The 16,039-nt window shown below is 42.0% G+C and overlaps 1 long non-coding RNA gene across 1 annotated transcript; it reads left to right on the top strand.

Moving 5' to 3' along the window:
• Positions 1–6,237: 6,237 nt before the first annotated feature.
• On the top strand, positions 6,238–10,947 carry LOC140248135 (uncharacterized). The gene is made up of 2 exons (XR_011902808.1): positions 6,238–6,320; positions 10,887–10,947. It is a non-coding gene; the product is annotated as an uncharacterized lncRNA (long non-coding RNA).
• The last annotated feature ends 5,092 nt before the right edge of the window (positions 10,948–16,039 follow it).

Here is a 16,039-nt window from a genome sequence, read left to right as displayed (position 1 = left end):
ACGGCCTCTGCGCCTGCGCGCTGCCGTCCGTCCTGCTGTTATAGTGCCCCCTAGCGGCTGGAGGTGGGAGAAGCATCCCCCGCCTCCATCTTTTCCCCTCCCAGTTTCGGCCCAGCGTACACCAGTATGATGTTGGAGAGGGACCCCTCCGGAGACAACAATAGTCCTGCCTCTTCCCATCGCTGCGGCCTCGGGGAGGTTGTTTTTGATGCGGGAGGAGTCGCTTTTATTTCCTGACATCCCTCTTGCAACCGGAGGCCTGACCGTGGAGCCCATTCCCACAAACAGGAGAGCCCCCAATGCAAAATCCTACACAGACAGAAATCAAACGATGTTGTTGGAGTTTCTGGCATGGTCGGGGCACTTGGTTAGGATTGCAGTGCGATCTGTTTCCTTATGGTTAGATGAAAAAGTCATAATATAGATAGTTCATAGATAGTAAAGCTGCTGCTTTGAGAAGAGCTGTTTCCAAGTTCTGGACTCTTCTCCTCCTATTTCTGCTGGCCCCTGCTAAGCAAACCTTTCTAGGCAGTGCGTTTCCAGATGGATCTATTTTAATAATAGCAGTGAAAGTGAGAAAGAAAATGCTCTTTGGTTTATTTATGGAGCATTTGCCAAGCGTTTTTTAGGAGTTGGACTAGATGGTTTTCAGAGGTTCCTTCCAACTCTAAGGGTTCTATGATTCTATGATTGAGGAGAAAAGTTTACACGCAGAGGGTGGTGATGCACTGGAACATGTTGCCCAAGGAGGTTGTGGATGCCCCATCCCTGGAGGCATTCAAGGCCAGGCTGGATGTGGCTCTGGGCAGCCTGGTCTGATGGTTGGCAACCCTGCACATAGCAGGGGGGTTGAAACCAGATGATCATTGTGATCCTTTTCAACCCAGCTCATTCTGTGATTCTATGATTTTCCCCTTGCCCTAGAAATGCCTGCAATCTTAAAGGAAGGAAATGATACGACGCACATTTCTGTAGCTCCGTGAAAGGAAGAAAATCAGCAGGATACATGAATGCTGATTTTACGGTGATAGAATCCCGCTGAGAAAAGACTGGTATCTTCTGTTAAAGGAAGGAATCAAATGGTTAATTGCATCAAAAGGTACTGAGAAAAATCACTGTGGATTGAAAGGCTGCAACTAAACAGCACAGCGCAATATCGCAGTGTGAAAGTCATTGGGAAGAGATTAGAGCGTGCAAAGGTAGAAAATGCAATCATAATGGGAAAATTCAATCCATGCTAGGCAGACTGGGAACAAGTCACAACAGGGAGGGTAATGACTGAGTTATTAGACCTATAAATAACTGCCTACTAAAGCAATGAATCGGGTAAATTGCTAGAGAAACAAGTCTTGCTTAAGTAAGTCTGCAAAGTGCATCTGATGTGGATCAAAATGTATCCGTCCCTTTTGGCAGGAGATACTTGTATGCACCTGCATAGGAGATGGGCAGATGACAAAATCTGCCTTGTTGATTTCAGGGAAGCACGGAGCAGCTGCAGGCAGGTAAAGGAATCTCAGCATGCTGCAAAGCATAGAGGTCCCCATGTAGAGAGGAGCAAAAAGTGATGGAGAGACAGTGGAATCAACCAGAAGCTGAAAGCACAAAGTTACAGAAGGATGGCATAGAGCTGGCTGGGTGATGAGATGGCAGATGGGACCCAATGTTAATGAATGCAAAGCAATGCACGCAAGAGAAAATAGCACTGACAAAACACACACAGCGGCAGGCTCTAAATCAGCTGCTGCCTTTGAAGGGATGCTGCATTCATTGCGGGTAATTTGCTAGAAATGCCAACTCAGTGCTCTGAGGGAAGCAAGAAAGCAAACAGGCTGCTGGAAATACTAAATAAAAAGAAGAAGAAAGCAAAATATAAATGCAGGACGCATGTGTACTTTGAACGGCCATCTGCAACCTTGGGCGTCAGTCACCCCTAAGAAGGAACAACACGATGTATAAACTTAAAGGCATCGGATGGCAGTGGAAAAGAGGCAGCTGGGGGTGGACCCAGAAAGCATCGAACATCCAAAATGGTACCAAAGAAAAGCGGGGAGGTGGGGAAAGGGGGAAATAATGCAATCTCCTTTATTCACCCTGATGGTGGTCTCTAAGGTGGAGGAAAAGAAAGAGAGATCGAGGATCTGTGCGCTGTGGGACGCTCTGGAGGATAAGTGGCATTGAAGAGGGATGAGAGGAGGTCCTGGAGGAGGGGATCTGATCTCTTGCGTTGTTTATTAGGTATCCTCGGAGGATGTGGGCTGCTCATATGCCAAAATGACATTAGGGGGCAGTGCGTCTCAAGCTTTGGGGTTAACGTGGTTGGGTGGGAGCGCGGGGACGGCAGCAGGGCGCAGAAACACCAGGGCTGCTCCGAGAGGGGTCTATAGGGTTCGGAAGGTGGGTGAAGCCTGTGGGATGGAGCTGTGGTTTCCAGCCGAGGGTTTCACTGCCAGCTGACCCCACTGCACGTTGTGCTGTTTGCTTTGGCTCAGGCAGAGCCTTCAACCCGTTCTGCACGCTTTGCTTATTTATTTCTTTAGGAAAGGGCTGTTTGATTGTCAATGTCATCTTCCCAGTGGCATTCAGCATTGTGTGGGTGGCAAAACAAAATGTGAGAAGGGCAGTGCCTATGGGAATTTAATACTGGCTCAGGAAGATCAGTTCAGGTTTGGGAAATCTCCAAGGAGGAATGATCTGTAAGAACTGAGAACAGGGACACAAAACACTTGACATATTCTTCCTTCTGCTGAGGGAACAGGTGAGAAACACCTACAAAAGAACCATAAAAAAACCATATATTTTGCTGTATAGAAAAATGACCCAAACTACGGAAAGATTTGTATCTAATATTTACTGTTTTTTACCTAATTTCACATTTTTTGGCTCAGTTCCACCATGAGAATGAATAAGAAATGCCCCAGAAGATAAATATTTCATCACAGATTAACGTGTCTGATAGACTAATTTCAATGTTTTGTTTTCTTTTCTATCACAGCTATAGAAAGCTGTGTTGCTATTGGCACTGCGCAGCGAAGTGTTTCTGTTTGGCTGGTGATGGGGAAGAGTACAATAAATGACGACACGACCGTTTTGTTCTAGCATCGCTGTCTCGAGCTTGAAGAGCTCAGAAAACATGTTGAAAATATAACAGTGAAAATATTACACATGACCAGACTCAGTGCAGATGGGACGTCTGCCGTCATTGAAAGGAAAAGAATAAATGGTTGTGCTGCTCTGCTAGGGAAAGGTTTTGGGTGGGAAGTTATTCAGATCCTCCCCCTATGTCAGCCATAAAGGGACTCTGGGTGCCAGAGATGCAGGTTTCTTCTGTGCTTAAAATCCCACTGGAGCATCAAGGAAATTGGAGGCATTCCAGGAGAGTTGTGTTTGTTCTTGTGAAAATAAAGAGGGATTTAAAAAAAAACACAAACATATATAGATATATCTATTAAACCTTTGCTGGATTGTTCGTGGTCTTTAAAATTAGAAGCTTTCAGAAAGATTTCAGAAGCCAAGAGAAACAGCGCGGGAGGGTTTGGAAGGGAAAGAAAGGATTAGCTTTGCAAGCTGCTTGCCTGCCTTCCCAGCCATGGCTGAGCGTGACTGTAGTGAAAGCTTTCTCTTTGGTCTTGCTGTCTTTCTGTGCTCCTACAATCAAACAAACGTTGGCTGAACCATTATATCTATAAGAAATTTCAAGAGCTTCCACTCCATTTTAAAGGTCAAACAATGATAAGTACTACAGTGGAGATCCTTCGCTATTAGACTTGTAGACTTGTCTCCACATTAGAAGATCTTATGCCACGAAAAGCCACTGTTTAAACTGAGTGAACCTCTTACCACATGAAAGTGCTGATTTCCTTCTAAAAGCACACAATTCCTTTGATTTTCCATCCTAAAACAGTACTTGAATATACTGTAGGTTCAATAATGACACTAATTCATCTCCTTTTGTTTTGAGATTCTGCCTGGAAACCATTTGAAGCATTCCGAGCATCAGTTCTCTGCAAATGAATGGATCTCAAGTTGAGTCCTCAAAAAATGGAAGGAGTCTCAAACTTTAACATTCAATATCGACTGAAACACCTGCATGAAAGCTCCATCCAAATCTACAGGTGCTGTTTCTTCTTTAACTACACTATAATTCTGGATTTGAGGTTAAATTCTAAGAAAACTGGGCCGGTAATGGGTGATATGACATTGCTCTGGAAATGCATCTGTACCGATGATTTACACATAGGTAAGTTTGCCCTTCCTCTTGCTGAGAGATTTGTATCAACTTCTTATGAACAGTCATTTTCAGTCCAAAACAGCTAAATCCAAGAAGTTAAGGTTCAGAGAGAATACTCTGAAGCCCCTGAAGACATCCATCATGACGCTCTCTGTGTAAACAGGATTACTTGGGGTTAATATCGCGTTGATGAGCACTAAGATGGTCATGGATTGTCATACGTTGTCCAGAAAAGTTGTACAGTCTTCATCCTTTGAGGTTTTCAAGACCCAACTGGATGAAACTCTAAATGGGGGATCTGTTAACTGACCTTACATTAAACAGAAGATTTAATAGACACTCCATCACAGTCTGAATGATTCTGTGCATCTGTGATTATTTCCTTGTCTTTTTTACTGCAATAGTTCTCCACAGAAGTGAGACCAAGGAGAGGACTTAGCGTCAGTGCTTGCCATGCATGACTTACCCAGTGTTCTGATCATGGAGAAAATGTGCAAAAAGGATTCCCCCTCCTCCTTCCCGCTTAATTATTTAGAAATAGCTTGGGAATTGTAAAGCACAAGTGGATTGTGGCACCTGCTGTGTTCCCTGAATAAGCCACTTCTTCAACCTCATCCCAGTGTATTTCCTACTGCCTGATTCCAGGTGATGCCTTTCCAATAGAAGAGCAGCATGCCAGGTGTTCAGATCACTCCTCCTAGGTCAATTTATGGAGTTGGATATTTCCCCTGAATCAAAGTCTCACCTGGAATGTGCAAAGGATTACCAGTTTTTAAACAGAAATGCAACTTCTTTCCCATATGTAGAGCCTTTTTCTGCTGGGACATGTTTTTGCTTATTTTTAATATGGCTCTTTCTTCCTGTGTGAAGGATGTGGTGTATCCTTGGCCCCGGTATCCAATTGAATAACACTGATACTCTCAGTGAATTTTTGAAGCTAAGATGAAGGTGTTGTATTGAGAATCTGTTGAGTGAAGGACAGCTGGCTTGGATCAGCCCTTGAGGTCTTGGAGTGTCCTAGAGGACTTACATGCAAACCCTTCCAGATTGCCTCCACCGTGGAAATTCTCTGTCCAGACAGTAACAGGTATACTAAAACATCCTCATCCTTGACACTGGGAATGGACCAGTCTGGTTGAAATGGTAATGCTTTGGGGTTTTGACCTACGGCAAGCTCCAGGCAGCATTTCCCAGCTGTATAGCAATGATATATCCCACACTCCCTTCAGAGTAGGACTATATTGGATATATGGACATCTAAGATCTGGTAAGAAGCCTTATACAATTCCAGTGTATTTCATCTCATCCAATTGTAGTTGTCTAAAAGTAAGATATCCAGTAAGTTTTCAAGCATGAGCTACGGACAGGAAACAAATCATCTCCAGGAGACATTCCATGAAAGAACACTTTCTACTTTTACTGGGAAAGTTTCCATATCCCATTTTATGTCCCAGCAGTTATTGCTCATAGCTGTAATTTTGTGAAGAGGTTTGTGTGCCCTGGGGTTTGTGGTAACTCTGCAGTTCACAACGTACTGCTGTAATGAAGTGCAAAGTGCTATGTGTTTATTCAGAGGATGCCAGCCCGTGCAAGAGAGAAAAACTTGAATTCTCTGTGTTATAAAATACCCTGATGTCTGGAAATTAAGACATACTTAATGGCAAGAGCAGAGTATCCAGCATTTTAGGTGAGGTTTCTTGCTTCTTCCTTTGGAGATATCCTGATTATTGAAAAAAGACCCGATACTGAGTTACATTAATGGGGAATCTAGACCAACCTAGCAATTCCTGTGTTTCTTAAGAAATAACATTGCAGCCATAGATAGGGCTCCCTGAAGACCCTAATAATCTGGTCCCATGGCATCACGCGTGGCAACATGAGGAAAACTGGATGTTGAACTTTCATATTTTTGAAGGAAATATTCACCACATTTCTCGTTTTTCTCCCTTTTTCCAGTTTATAGAAAACCAAAACCTTAGCCATAAATGATCCACAGCCAGGTGTGAACATCATCTATCCTTCTGTTCCTGAAAAACAAGGAAGACATCAACCAAAGGAAGACAACCAAAACATAAAACCCCACACTCTTTGGGTAAGAACCTTGTAAACATCATTATCTCCACCGTCAGAGCAGACCACATGCACGTAAAAAGGATGTGTTATCAAAAATATCTATAATGGTGACCTTAAAACAGTACAAGAAGTGCTAATGAATTTCTTGTTATTTTAGAAAGGGACTTTCTTCTCCGTTGGTGCGGAGAGCTTCCTGAAGCAAAAACAAATGAAGCTCTTCTCTCTCTTTCTTTTTTAAACATAAGTTAGAAAACCTTTTCAGCCAAGTTTCTGCTTAGTTGTTTTCTAGCTATTCAGAATTAGAACTGCTCTGAACAAAGACTTCTACTGAACTGTCTTTGCTCAAAGACTGCATGACACTAAACAGGAGAACACAGAGACATCCCTGTACTTACAGTCACAGTTTTTATTAGAAATGTGTTGTTATCAATGCTTTATTGTGTTTGGGCAGAGGGAAGACAGAGAAGTGCTTTCCCCAGGCCATATTCAGAGCTAGGGAGACCAAAATTAGTATGTGACACTCTTAGCCATCTCCTTGGGCTTATCTTTTGACATTTATTCCCTTCAGTGGCAGGCCATTCTCAACAAGCTGTCTCTTTCTTAGCTCATCTGTTTTCTCAGTTATTTGAGCCATGTTGAGAAGGTATGCAGAGCCAAAGCAATCAACATCCTTGGTACTTGCCCAGTTCCACCATGTTCTATCTTCTCTCTCAACTAGCAAATCTCTGGGGAAGCGCCCATTGAAGACAGCAGAAAATACTCCAAGTCTTAGCTCTGTCTCTAGAAAGATTTGTGTTTTTCTCAATAAAGTGAGAAAAAGTTCAGGTTATGCGTGCTGATGACTGGACCAAGAACTGGAAAGGAAATCTTTCTATTTTAGTGTATTCATGCACATGTAAATTCCACTTAAGAGTGATGATACAGATATGCACTTTTTGGTGGACATGGTACAAATACCACATAGCCAAGCAGGCAGACACCATCATTTTATTATCCTTTATATTTTTGTGTTGTTCTATATCTGTTCTTCCTGCGGTATCTGAGCTGCATGTATCTGATGTGGCATCTAGAGTACCTTCCTTTTCTAACTTTAAATAAGTTGGCAAAACACTCTGAATCAAGTCTTCTCTGTGGCTTTTTTTATTAGTCTTATGAATTGTTTTGGGTTTTCCATTGTTCTTCATAAAAACAGTTAATGATTTATTATTTTATATATATATATATATTAATGCTACTGTTTTCATCATGCAGATAACAGGTGTGATGAGGATGGTCATGAGGGAAGCTGAGCAAACACAAGTTAGGATCTGATGGATACAAACTAAAGCAGTCCTGGGAAACCTTGTCTTCTTTTCACTGCTTCAACTCAAGTAGCATCAGCCTCAGTGTAGCATCAGAACAAGTGAATCCTTGTCCAATCCCCTTGCCAAAGCAAGCTGCCCACAGTCCAGATGCTGCCTTCTTAAAACTCAGTTCTCAATAGGACTACCTGTGATTAGCATAATGAAATGATCAAAATAGGTTGAACTGTGAAAATTAAAGGTGCCAGCAGAGAGTTTATGTACATCCAAAGGAGAAGTGAAGGAGCCCACATGTTTTTTCCATTTGATCCCTTGCTTTCTCTAAGTTGCTGTACCCTTTTGAAGCGTGAAACCATTTGAGATGTGATGGGATGTTGCCGAGGAAAAGTGGTCTTCAGCAAAGTTTGCATATTTCTTGTCCAGTTGGGAAATGCAACTAGTTTTGAAGCTGATTGCATGCTCTGTTTCTGCTCAGAGAGAGTCCTGGGGCATGGACCCTTATTTGGGACCAAATACTCTACAGTTACAATGAGCTCTGTCCTGGTGCAGGGGAGAACGTGTGAGGCCATTTGCTATGCATGAGCAAGTACTCTATAACCTCCAAAGCCAGGCTGGCCCTTCTGTGGTCACATGAGCAGGGTAATAGGTCTGGCTATAAAGTGTGCAAACTTTTATTTATGAAGGTCATGCTTCCTCAGGGTAAGTGGAGTTTTGTTGGCTTCGTTGACTTTGTTTAGCAGACTAATACATAACTGTTTTGTTGTTTTGGTTTTTTTTTGCTTTTTTTTTTTCTTCAAGGAACAGCTACAGGGCATGAGATAAAATTTGTTTCATGGAAATATCTCCTGCACTTCATTAGCATGTATCTCATTCAGCTCCATCCTGTCTTGTTCATGTTTCTCCTTCCTTGTCCTCCCAAGCCCCAGAGGGGACGACCATTAGAGGCCTGAACAGCACAACTACCAAGACATTTTTTTACTACTAATTGCAGCAGGTGGAGTTTGTTTGCATCAACCAAAAGCTGAGAGTTAAGGTTTGGTGGGTATCCTCAGACCAAATGTGCTAATCCCACAGTAGCTGTCCCAACCCCACACCTTCTCTACTCCACAGATAGCGCTTGGTCCATGAAAACAATATTACGGTAACAGCAATAAAGTAAGGTCACAGAAATCTAACCCAACAGAAAGGAAACCAGCCAACTATTTAGTATTTCACACATAATTGTCTCTTTTCAGACTTATAGCTCTGTTTACTAGCATCAGTTCTCCCTCATTAGCCAGAGCAACACTTAATTGCCTTGTTTTAGATCGTCTTTGTCTACACGCCCTTGAATGCTGGTGTCATTGCAGTATTTGAGAACAGCTAAATCTGCAGCATAAATACACTCCAAAGAGAAAATCCTGAAGCACCCATAGGAAAGGAGTGCTTTAAAATGATGTCCCCAGACATGAGGTCTGACTTTTGCAACATTTTCTCAGCCTGGGTTACTCTGGCAATAATTTGAAGGATTGCTCTTGATGCTGTAAGAAGAAGCTTGGGGACTCTTGGAAAGGATGTTATAAAAGAATGCTGGGCCTCATTAGGAGCAAAAACAAAGTCACGACTCCTTAATCTGCAGTGAATAATAGGCCAGCTTTAATAATTTATGCTCACAAAGGACCAAGTCATATTATTTTCTATTTCTTTAGCCTTGCTGATGCAAATCGTATCATGGCCTTTCTACATTCACTCTACTTCCTTCCTCAGGACCACACTGATTTTCTCACTCTTACACGAACATTTCTTGGTTAGCGGTTAGATTTAGAAACCTCCAACTTAGCCTAGCTGAAAAACTTTTCTAAACATTTCCCACCTCCGGTATTTGCATTTAAAAGTTCTTTTTTTTTTACATTTCTGTAAGGAATCCTCAAAATCTGTGCAGTCCAGATTTTTATTTTTTTTTTCACCCTCTGGATTAAGAATAACTAGGAACTGAGATGCCTCCACTCACATTTATTTCTATGGCGTAATATTTAACCCCAGTTTTTGGGACATCTGTAACAGCTTAACTTCAGGGCTGACTCAACAAAATTCATCCTGCTGAGATTATATCTGCCTTAACTGAACTGCCTCCTAAGGAGAAGCGCTTGCCCCACTTCTAAAACTGAAGAATTAGAAAGCTGCCTTATGATGAGCAGAAGAAAGATTTCTAATGGTGGTCTTCGATTATGGTAGGTTCTCTTATGGTTGTGGCAGTGTGAGTGCCCAGTGGTAGAATAGAAGTAGATGCCTAAGATATAGGGTATTTATGTCTAAGTTTATCATCTAGATCCTCTTTATTTTCAACATGGGAAAGCAGATATTTAGAGGGCATGTTTCACCTGACCTATTTAAAACATTTTCTGAGATACAGTCATGCCCTAGTTGAGTCTATATGTCTTAGCTGACAGTAAAGGGAGTCTAGACAGACAGCCCAGGTATAGACATTTCCTCTGTGCAATTCTAGAAGCGTTGAGAGTTTCATCTTTGGTGTCTAGGGAGGAAAGCCTTCTTTTTCTTGGTTAGATAATGGCAAGCATTGCATATCCAGCATCCAAGACAGATATTACACAAAGTTTTGGCCTGAATTCTACTTCAGCAAACAACATGATTATGTTGTACACCTGTATAGACCCAGCGCAAACAAAAAAACTCGTGTAAAAAGGAAGTTAAGCAATTTATCTGGGCTAAAGAATGGTTGGTGCAAAAATCAGCTGGTCTCTGAGACTGTCCAGAGAGGTAGGTTAGATCATAGTATCATAGGATGATAGATGGCAAATAAGAGTTAATGATAATGCAGAAGGACTTTCTCTGAGTAAAAATTATAGGTTGAGAGCATTGATTGTAGCTGTGGACACAGCAACTGATTGTTGCTGTGTCCAGAAATGGAGGACTATCCTTAACAGACCATAGAATCTAGTCCAGAAAAAAATGGAGGGGTCACTTATGCTGTGCCCAGGCAGAATCAGCTCCACCTCAAGCATTACCAACCATTGACAAGGTCCCTTTTTTCCCCTTCTCCATCATCATTGAGAGCTGACTCTCAAGTTATCCAGTCTTTGCTTTGAGGTCACGTTTTCCAGACCTTTTTGTCATCCTCCTTGCTTTCCTCTTAGCTGTCTTCTGCTGCTCCATGTTTACACAGCATCCTATCCATGGCTGTACTGTCACAGCATCAAACAAAGAGTTGCTTGTATGTTTTCCATACTTCAGAATTACATTTACATTTTTTTTTTAATGTTTGATTTGATCTTTTTACATGCCAGCCCTGATTTGTTTTCAGAAGAAGAGCTACCTAATCAGCGGTGCAGCTGTTCAGTTTTGCAGGTAGGATGTTTTATCCTGTCTGCATGGACTACTCACACCTGTTCTCTAATTTGCAGCCAGGTGTTTGCTTTTTTTGTCCAGTAGATTGTGGTCATTCTGAATTCCCTTCCTGCTTTTTAATATACTCACGTGCTCTCCTGGCTTTGTATCTTGTGCGGATGCAGCAAGTTTTGTCTATATTCATGGTCCAGATCTGCTCATTAGATGTTGTGATATTTTAATAAGAATGTGCCTGGTGTTGGATTCCTGCAAGGAAATAATAGAATGCTGGACACTAATCTGATGATTTTAGACAACACCACCAACAGCTAAAAAAGGCCAACAGAATGTCAGGTTCCATCACTGGGAATGGGCTGGGAACAATGTTTTGCTGCTATCTAAAACCTTGCTGGGACCACATGTAGGGTAGGCTGTGCTATTGTGATCGCTGCATCTCAAAATTGACTTAGTGGAATTAGAGAAGGTCCAGAGAAAGACGATTAAATGATCACAGGGATGGAACAGTTGCCTTACAAAGAATGACAGCACAGATCTGGGACTTTAGACATGAAGAGAGGGAAAACATGGAGCTGATGGGTTAGGTTAACTGCATTATGGAGGTGAGAGCATACGAGCCACCAAATCCTAGAGTAACAGAAGGGAAAAGACACAGTAGATCCATTTAGAACAGAAAAAACTGGAAGCTGTTTTTTGGTATAGAATACTCCTTCAGTTTGCTGCCAGAAGAGGTTGTGGAGGACAGTGGTTCTGACAGACTGAAACGGGGATTACACAGTTGATGGCTGTCCAAAAATAGATCCAAAATGCAGCCATGGATGCTAGTGGCAAATGGCCTGATCCAGCTAGGTTGTGCTTATGCTTTATGTATGAAACTGCATGAACCTTTTGGGTTTAGGATCTTGTACACACTGACCTGAGAGGGAAGAGGGTAGCTTTTAAAAAACATATTATTATTATTATTTCACATGAAGGATCTTCAGGGATACTATGTGACCCTGGTCTCTTTGTCCTGGCCTGGTTTTATATGGGCAGCTTAAAGCTGTTTGTCCAACAGTGAGCATTCTCTGTTTCAGAAAAAGAGAATTTCCTGTATCTCAGTGGATGTGAAGAAAAAGCCCATATTCTCAAATTGCTGGCACTGAGCCACAGTATTATAAATATTCATAGAGACAGCTATGGTGAGAAGTGTTCAAAACACTGAGAAAGAGAGAGATGCTGATTCTTGGATTTGTTCTGGAGGATGAAACCCTCCTGATACCTACTGACAGAAGCAGGAACACACCAGGTCCCTTTCAATACACACATACACTCCAACTTTTGAACTGAAGCATAATCAGTTTGTAAAGGACATTGAGTGAGTTAGTTGATGGACTTTATCCAGCACTGAGTATCAGACCCCAGAGGTTCCCTTCAGTTTTATGGTCCTCATCACAGAGCTTGGCATCTGTGAAATAGTTAATGAGAGTATGATGAAAAATGCCAGGATGGTTGACAGGTGAGACTGTTCATAGTTGATAAATAATCAATTCAAGCTCACTTTTGAAGTTCAGTGTGGATTTTTGGGATGGATCCATATCACCCAACTGTGTCCACGTAAAAGGCTCATGGTTGGCTTAAGTTGATTATGCTGGTTGAGTGGTCTGCAGATGGGGGGATGGAGGGAAGTTTGGATGGGTGATTCATCATGTAGATGTCAATGTCCAGAAGAGGTGAATCACCCTGTAATTGCACTTATTGACTTTCTCTGCTGACTCAAAAAAGAACTTCAACAACTATCTGGACCATGCAGTTCTCTCTTGACTGTAACCAGAGTCCTTGTTGACCTTGTCAAATATGATCTACTTAAGGTACAAGATCTGTGTGCCACATGTTGGCTCTTCCTCATTTTTATGGGAAATAAGAAGCAGATTAAAAAAAATCTGGCCACCATAATGAGGTCTTGGGGAAACATTTCTGATGATCATTTCTAATATGTGGCATAACCAGGATTTCTCCATATTTTCACACTGATGAGTTGATAGTTGGACTAGATGATCTTAAGTGGTCCTTTCCAACTTTAATGATTCCGTGATTCTGCTTTGCAGCAGAGCTGGATGTTGTTGCGGAGGACAGGAAGGGTTTTTTGTGCCAAACGTAATTTTTGTCATCTCTGTGAACACGTTCCCACATTTGGCTTAATTCTGAAATTCTGAAAGCTGACAGCAGATGCTTCTTTTTTAGATCCTTCCTTTCCTAAAGCTTCTCTCTGCACTGAGCATCCTCCAGATTTAGAGAAAACTTTCATACCTCGAGGTGGTGGTAGAGCAAAAAATATTGTGTTTGTGTGTATCTTTTCCACTGCAGAAAATCTCTGGGCTAGAAAATAAAGAGTGTCTGAAAGAAAGAAAGTAGAGCTGATCTGGATATCACTGTGGGGCAAAAGCCTGTTTTATCATGTCATTGCAATGACTTTTCTTGAAAATACTAATCAGTAAGTAATCTGTAAAAGAATCCAAGAGTGATTTAAGTGCAAAGACTACCCGAGCTGCATCTGTTTGTTATAGGGTATAGCACTGCTTCCCATGCTTAAGGTGAGGTTCCCCATAGATTTCTTCCTAAGAAAAAAACAAAACAAACAAAACCAATTTTTGGTTATTAAGCACCCTCACCATACTTTCAAGGATATATAAGGAAGATACAGGTTAATGACATTTAGTTAGCTATTCGTGCCCCCCCCCCCACCCTTCGCCATGTCCTGGCAAGGTTTATATGAATGGTTACCCCCTTCAACAGAGGGTTTAGGTAAGAATGAGTCACAGAGGAACAGCTGAATTAAAGAAATAAAGCACAAAGCTTGCTTTTTCTAGTGAGTTCTGTGGATGTTTACCGCTGTTTTAAAATGGACCCTGTTGCAAAAACATCATAGCACTTCTTTAAGTGGACTTTGCTTACAACACCATAGGTTTTATTAAAAAACAATGCCCAGCTGAAAACTAAATGCTAATCTGTTTTATTTGAGATGCTGAAATAAAGGAAATGTGTCTCCTGGTAGATCTTGATACAGGGCTCGATGAATTTCTGCTTTCTCTCCAGTTTCTGAATGATTCTGCTATTTTCCAACAGATAAAGCTGCATCAGGTGCAGGGTAGGTGAACTTCAAGCCCCCACTGATCAGAGCTCCAAATCGAAGGCCTCCCAACAGTAAGATTTTTAAGAGCATTTCTGAGGGATTTTAATTACTGCTCATTAAACATAGACCTAAGGAAGTCTGGAATTGAGTCTGCATCTGCTCTCTGGCAACTCGTTTTCTGCATCTTACAATCACAGAATCATTAAGGTCAGAAAAGACCAATTAGATGAGACTAAGCTCATCTAATCCAACTCTCAACCCATCCCCACCGCGCCCACTCACCCAATGTTCCCCAGTGCCACATCTCCATGAACACATCCAGGGATGGTGACTCCACCATTCCCCTGAGCAGCCTGTGCCACTGCTTTACTGCTCTTTCTGAGAGCAATTTTTGCCTTACATCCAACTTCAGTCTCCCCTGGTGCAATTGAAGGCCATTGCCTCTCATCTCTCTTGGTCTTTTCGGTATTGTTTTAAAATCATAATAGTTTGCAACACCTTGTTTTGCCATCTCCATTTGTCTCTGAGACTGAGACCATGTGGTGGTCTCTTTTCCTCCCATCCCTCTGCTGAAAGACAGCACTTTCTGAGCAGCCAAACCCTGGAGACCATTTTGAGAACCCTCAACTACCAGCACAGACACCAGCATCTTCTTTTACCAACTCCACCTTCCTCAGGGCTCAAGAAATTCCAAGTTCTCTCCATCATTATCCAGGTTTCATAGAAACAGAGAATTGATTGAGTTGGAAAAGACCCTTAAAATCATCTGGTCCAACTCCAACTCAATGGACAGGTTTCCACCACTTATTTTTTCATCACTTACCCTCCTTTTTTTTTTTTTTTTGCCGCACATTTCTGTTACAAATCATCTAAATTTTAAGACCAATTGTAATTTTTCTCTTATAAAACCCTGTGGTTTTTTTTTTCTGTACACACATCTTTCCTCTGCTCTTGCTCCTTTCTGCACCCAGCTCTGCTTTAGGACACCTGAACACCTTTTGCTGGCAGAAGCAGTGCTGTTTTTTCCAGGAATCACTCAGCACGCTGACCTATATCACAGAGCTGACCTAACTAATTGCTCTCACAAGCAGCAACCGTTTTTCTGACCTTTAAAAGGCCTAAATGTTGAATTACGGGTCTTTCTCATGCAAACTGTGCTTGTAGCAATTAACCACCTGGGGTCACCGTTCCTTCCATCTGAGTGTACGCAGTGTGCTCTTGCTTGGAGAAAAACTCACCATTTCTAATAAAATCTTAGCGGCTATTATCCGCCTACACTGAGATTTGCTGCTTGAAAGTAAATGGTTGCATGAAAGCTCTTGCAGCTTACCTTCCAAAAAAGACCTTGACCAGCAAGAGAACAAAATATATAGCTAATGAAGGATCTGCATCTGCTGCCCTTCTCTCAGAGTTTGCACTCATTTACTAACTGCCAGAATTCAGAATAGCTGGGGGGGGATGCAAATTGGCATGAGGGGGCTGCAGGAACGGTTCCCATCTCGCAAATTCAGGTTGGATTTTAGCAAAAATTTATTATCTGAAAGAGTGGTGAGACACTGGAACAGGCTGCTCAGGAAGGAGGGGGAGTCACCAGCCCTGGAGGCATTTGAGAAAAGGGCAGAGGTGGCACTGAGGGACATGGTTTAGTGATATGGTGGTAGAGGGTCAACGGTTGGACTAGATGACCTCACTGGACTTTTCCAACCACAATGATTCATCTATGAAAGTCGATAGTTCAACCAGGCAAGAAACAGAAGAAACAACTGGAAGTGAACTCCTCTACCCCCAAAGGTCAGATCACATTTCCAGTAGTGGAAGAACGAACTGTGAGAAAAAAATCTGGGATTTCTCTCAGTGCTATACACCAAACACATTTTCCTAACCCAGATGACCCATATGCAGTTGCATATCTTTGAGCACCTTGGAAAAAGGTGATAAATTAGGACCTATGACTGTCAGACAGATGTTCAAAGACCAAATCTC

The sequence above is a fragment of the Excalfactoria chinensis genome, chromosome 1 (genome assembly GCF_039878825.1).
Source record: "Excalfactoria chinensis isolate bCotChi1 chromosome 1, bCotChi1.hap2, whole genome shotgun sequence".
In the NCBI taxonomy this organism is placed as follows: Eukaryota; Metazoa; Chordata; class Aves; order Galliformes; family Phasianidae; genus Excalfactoria; species Excalfactoria chinensis.
This window is presented reverse-complemented; position numbering and strand designations above follow the sequence as displayed.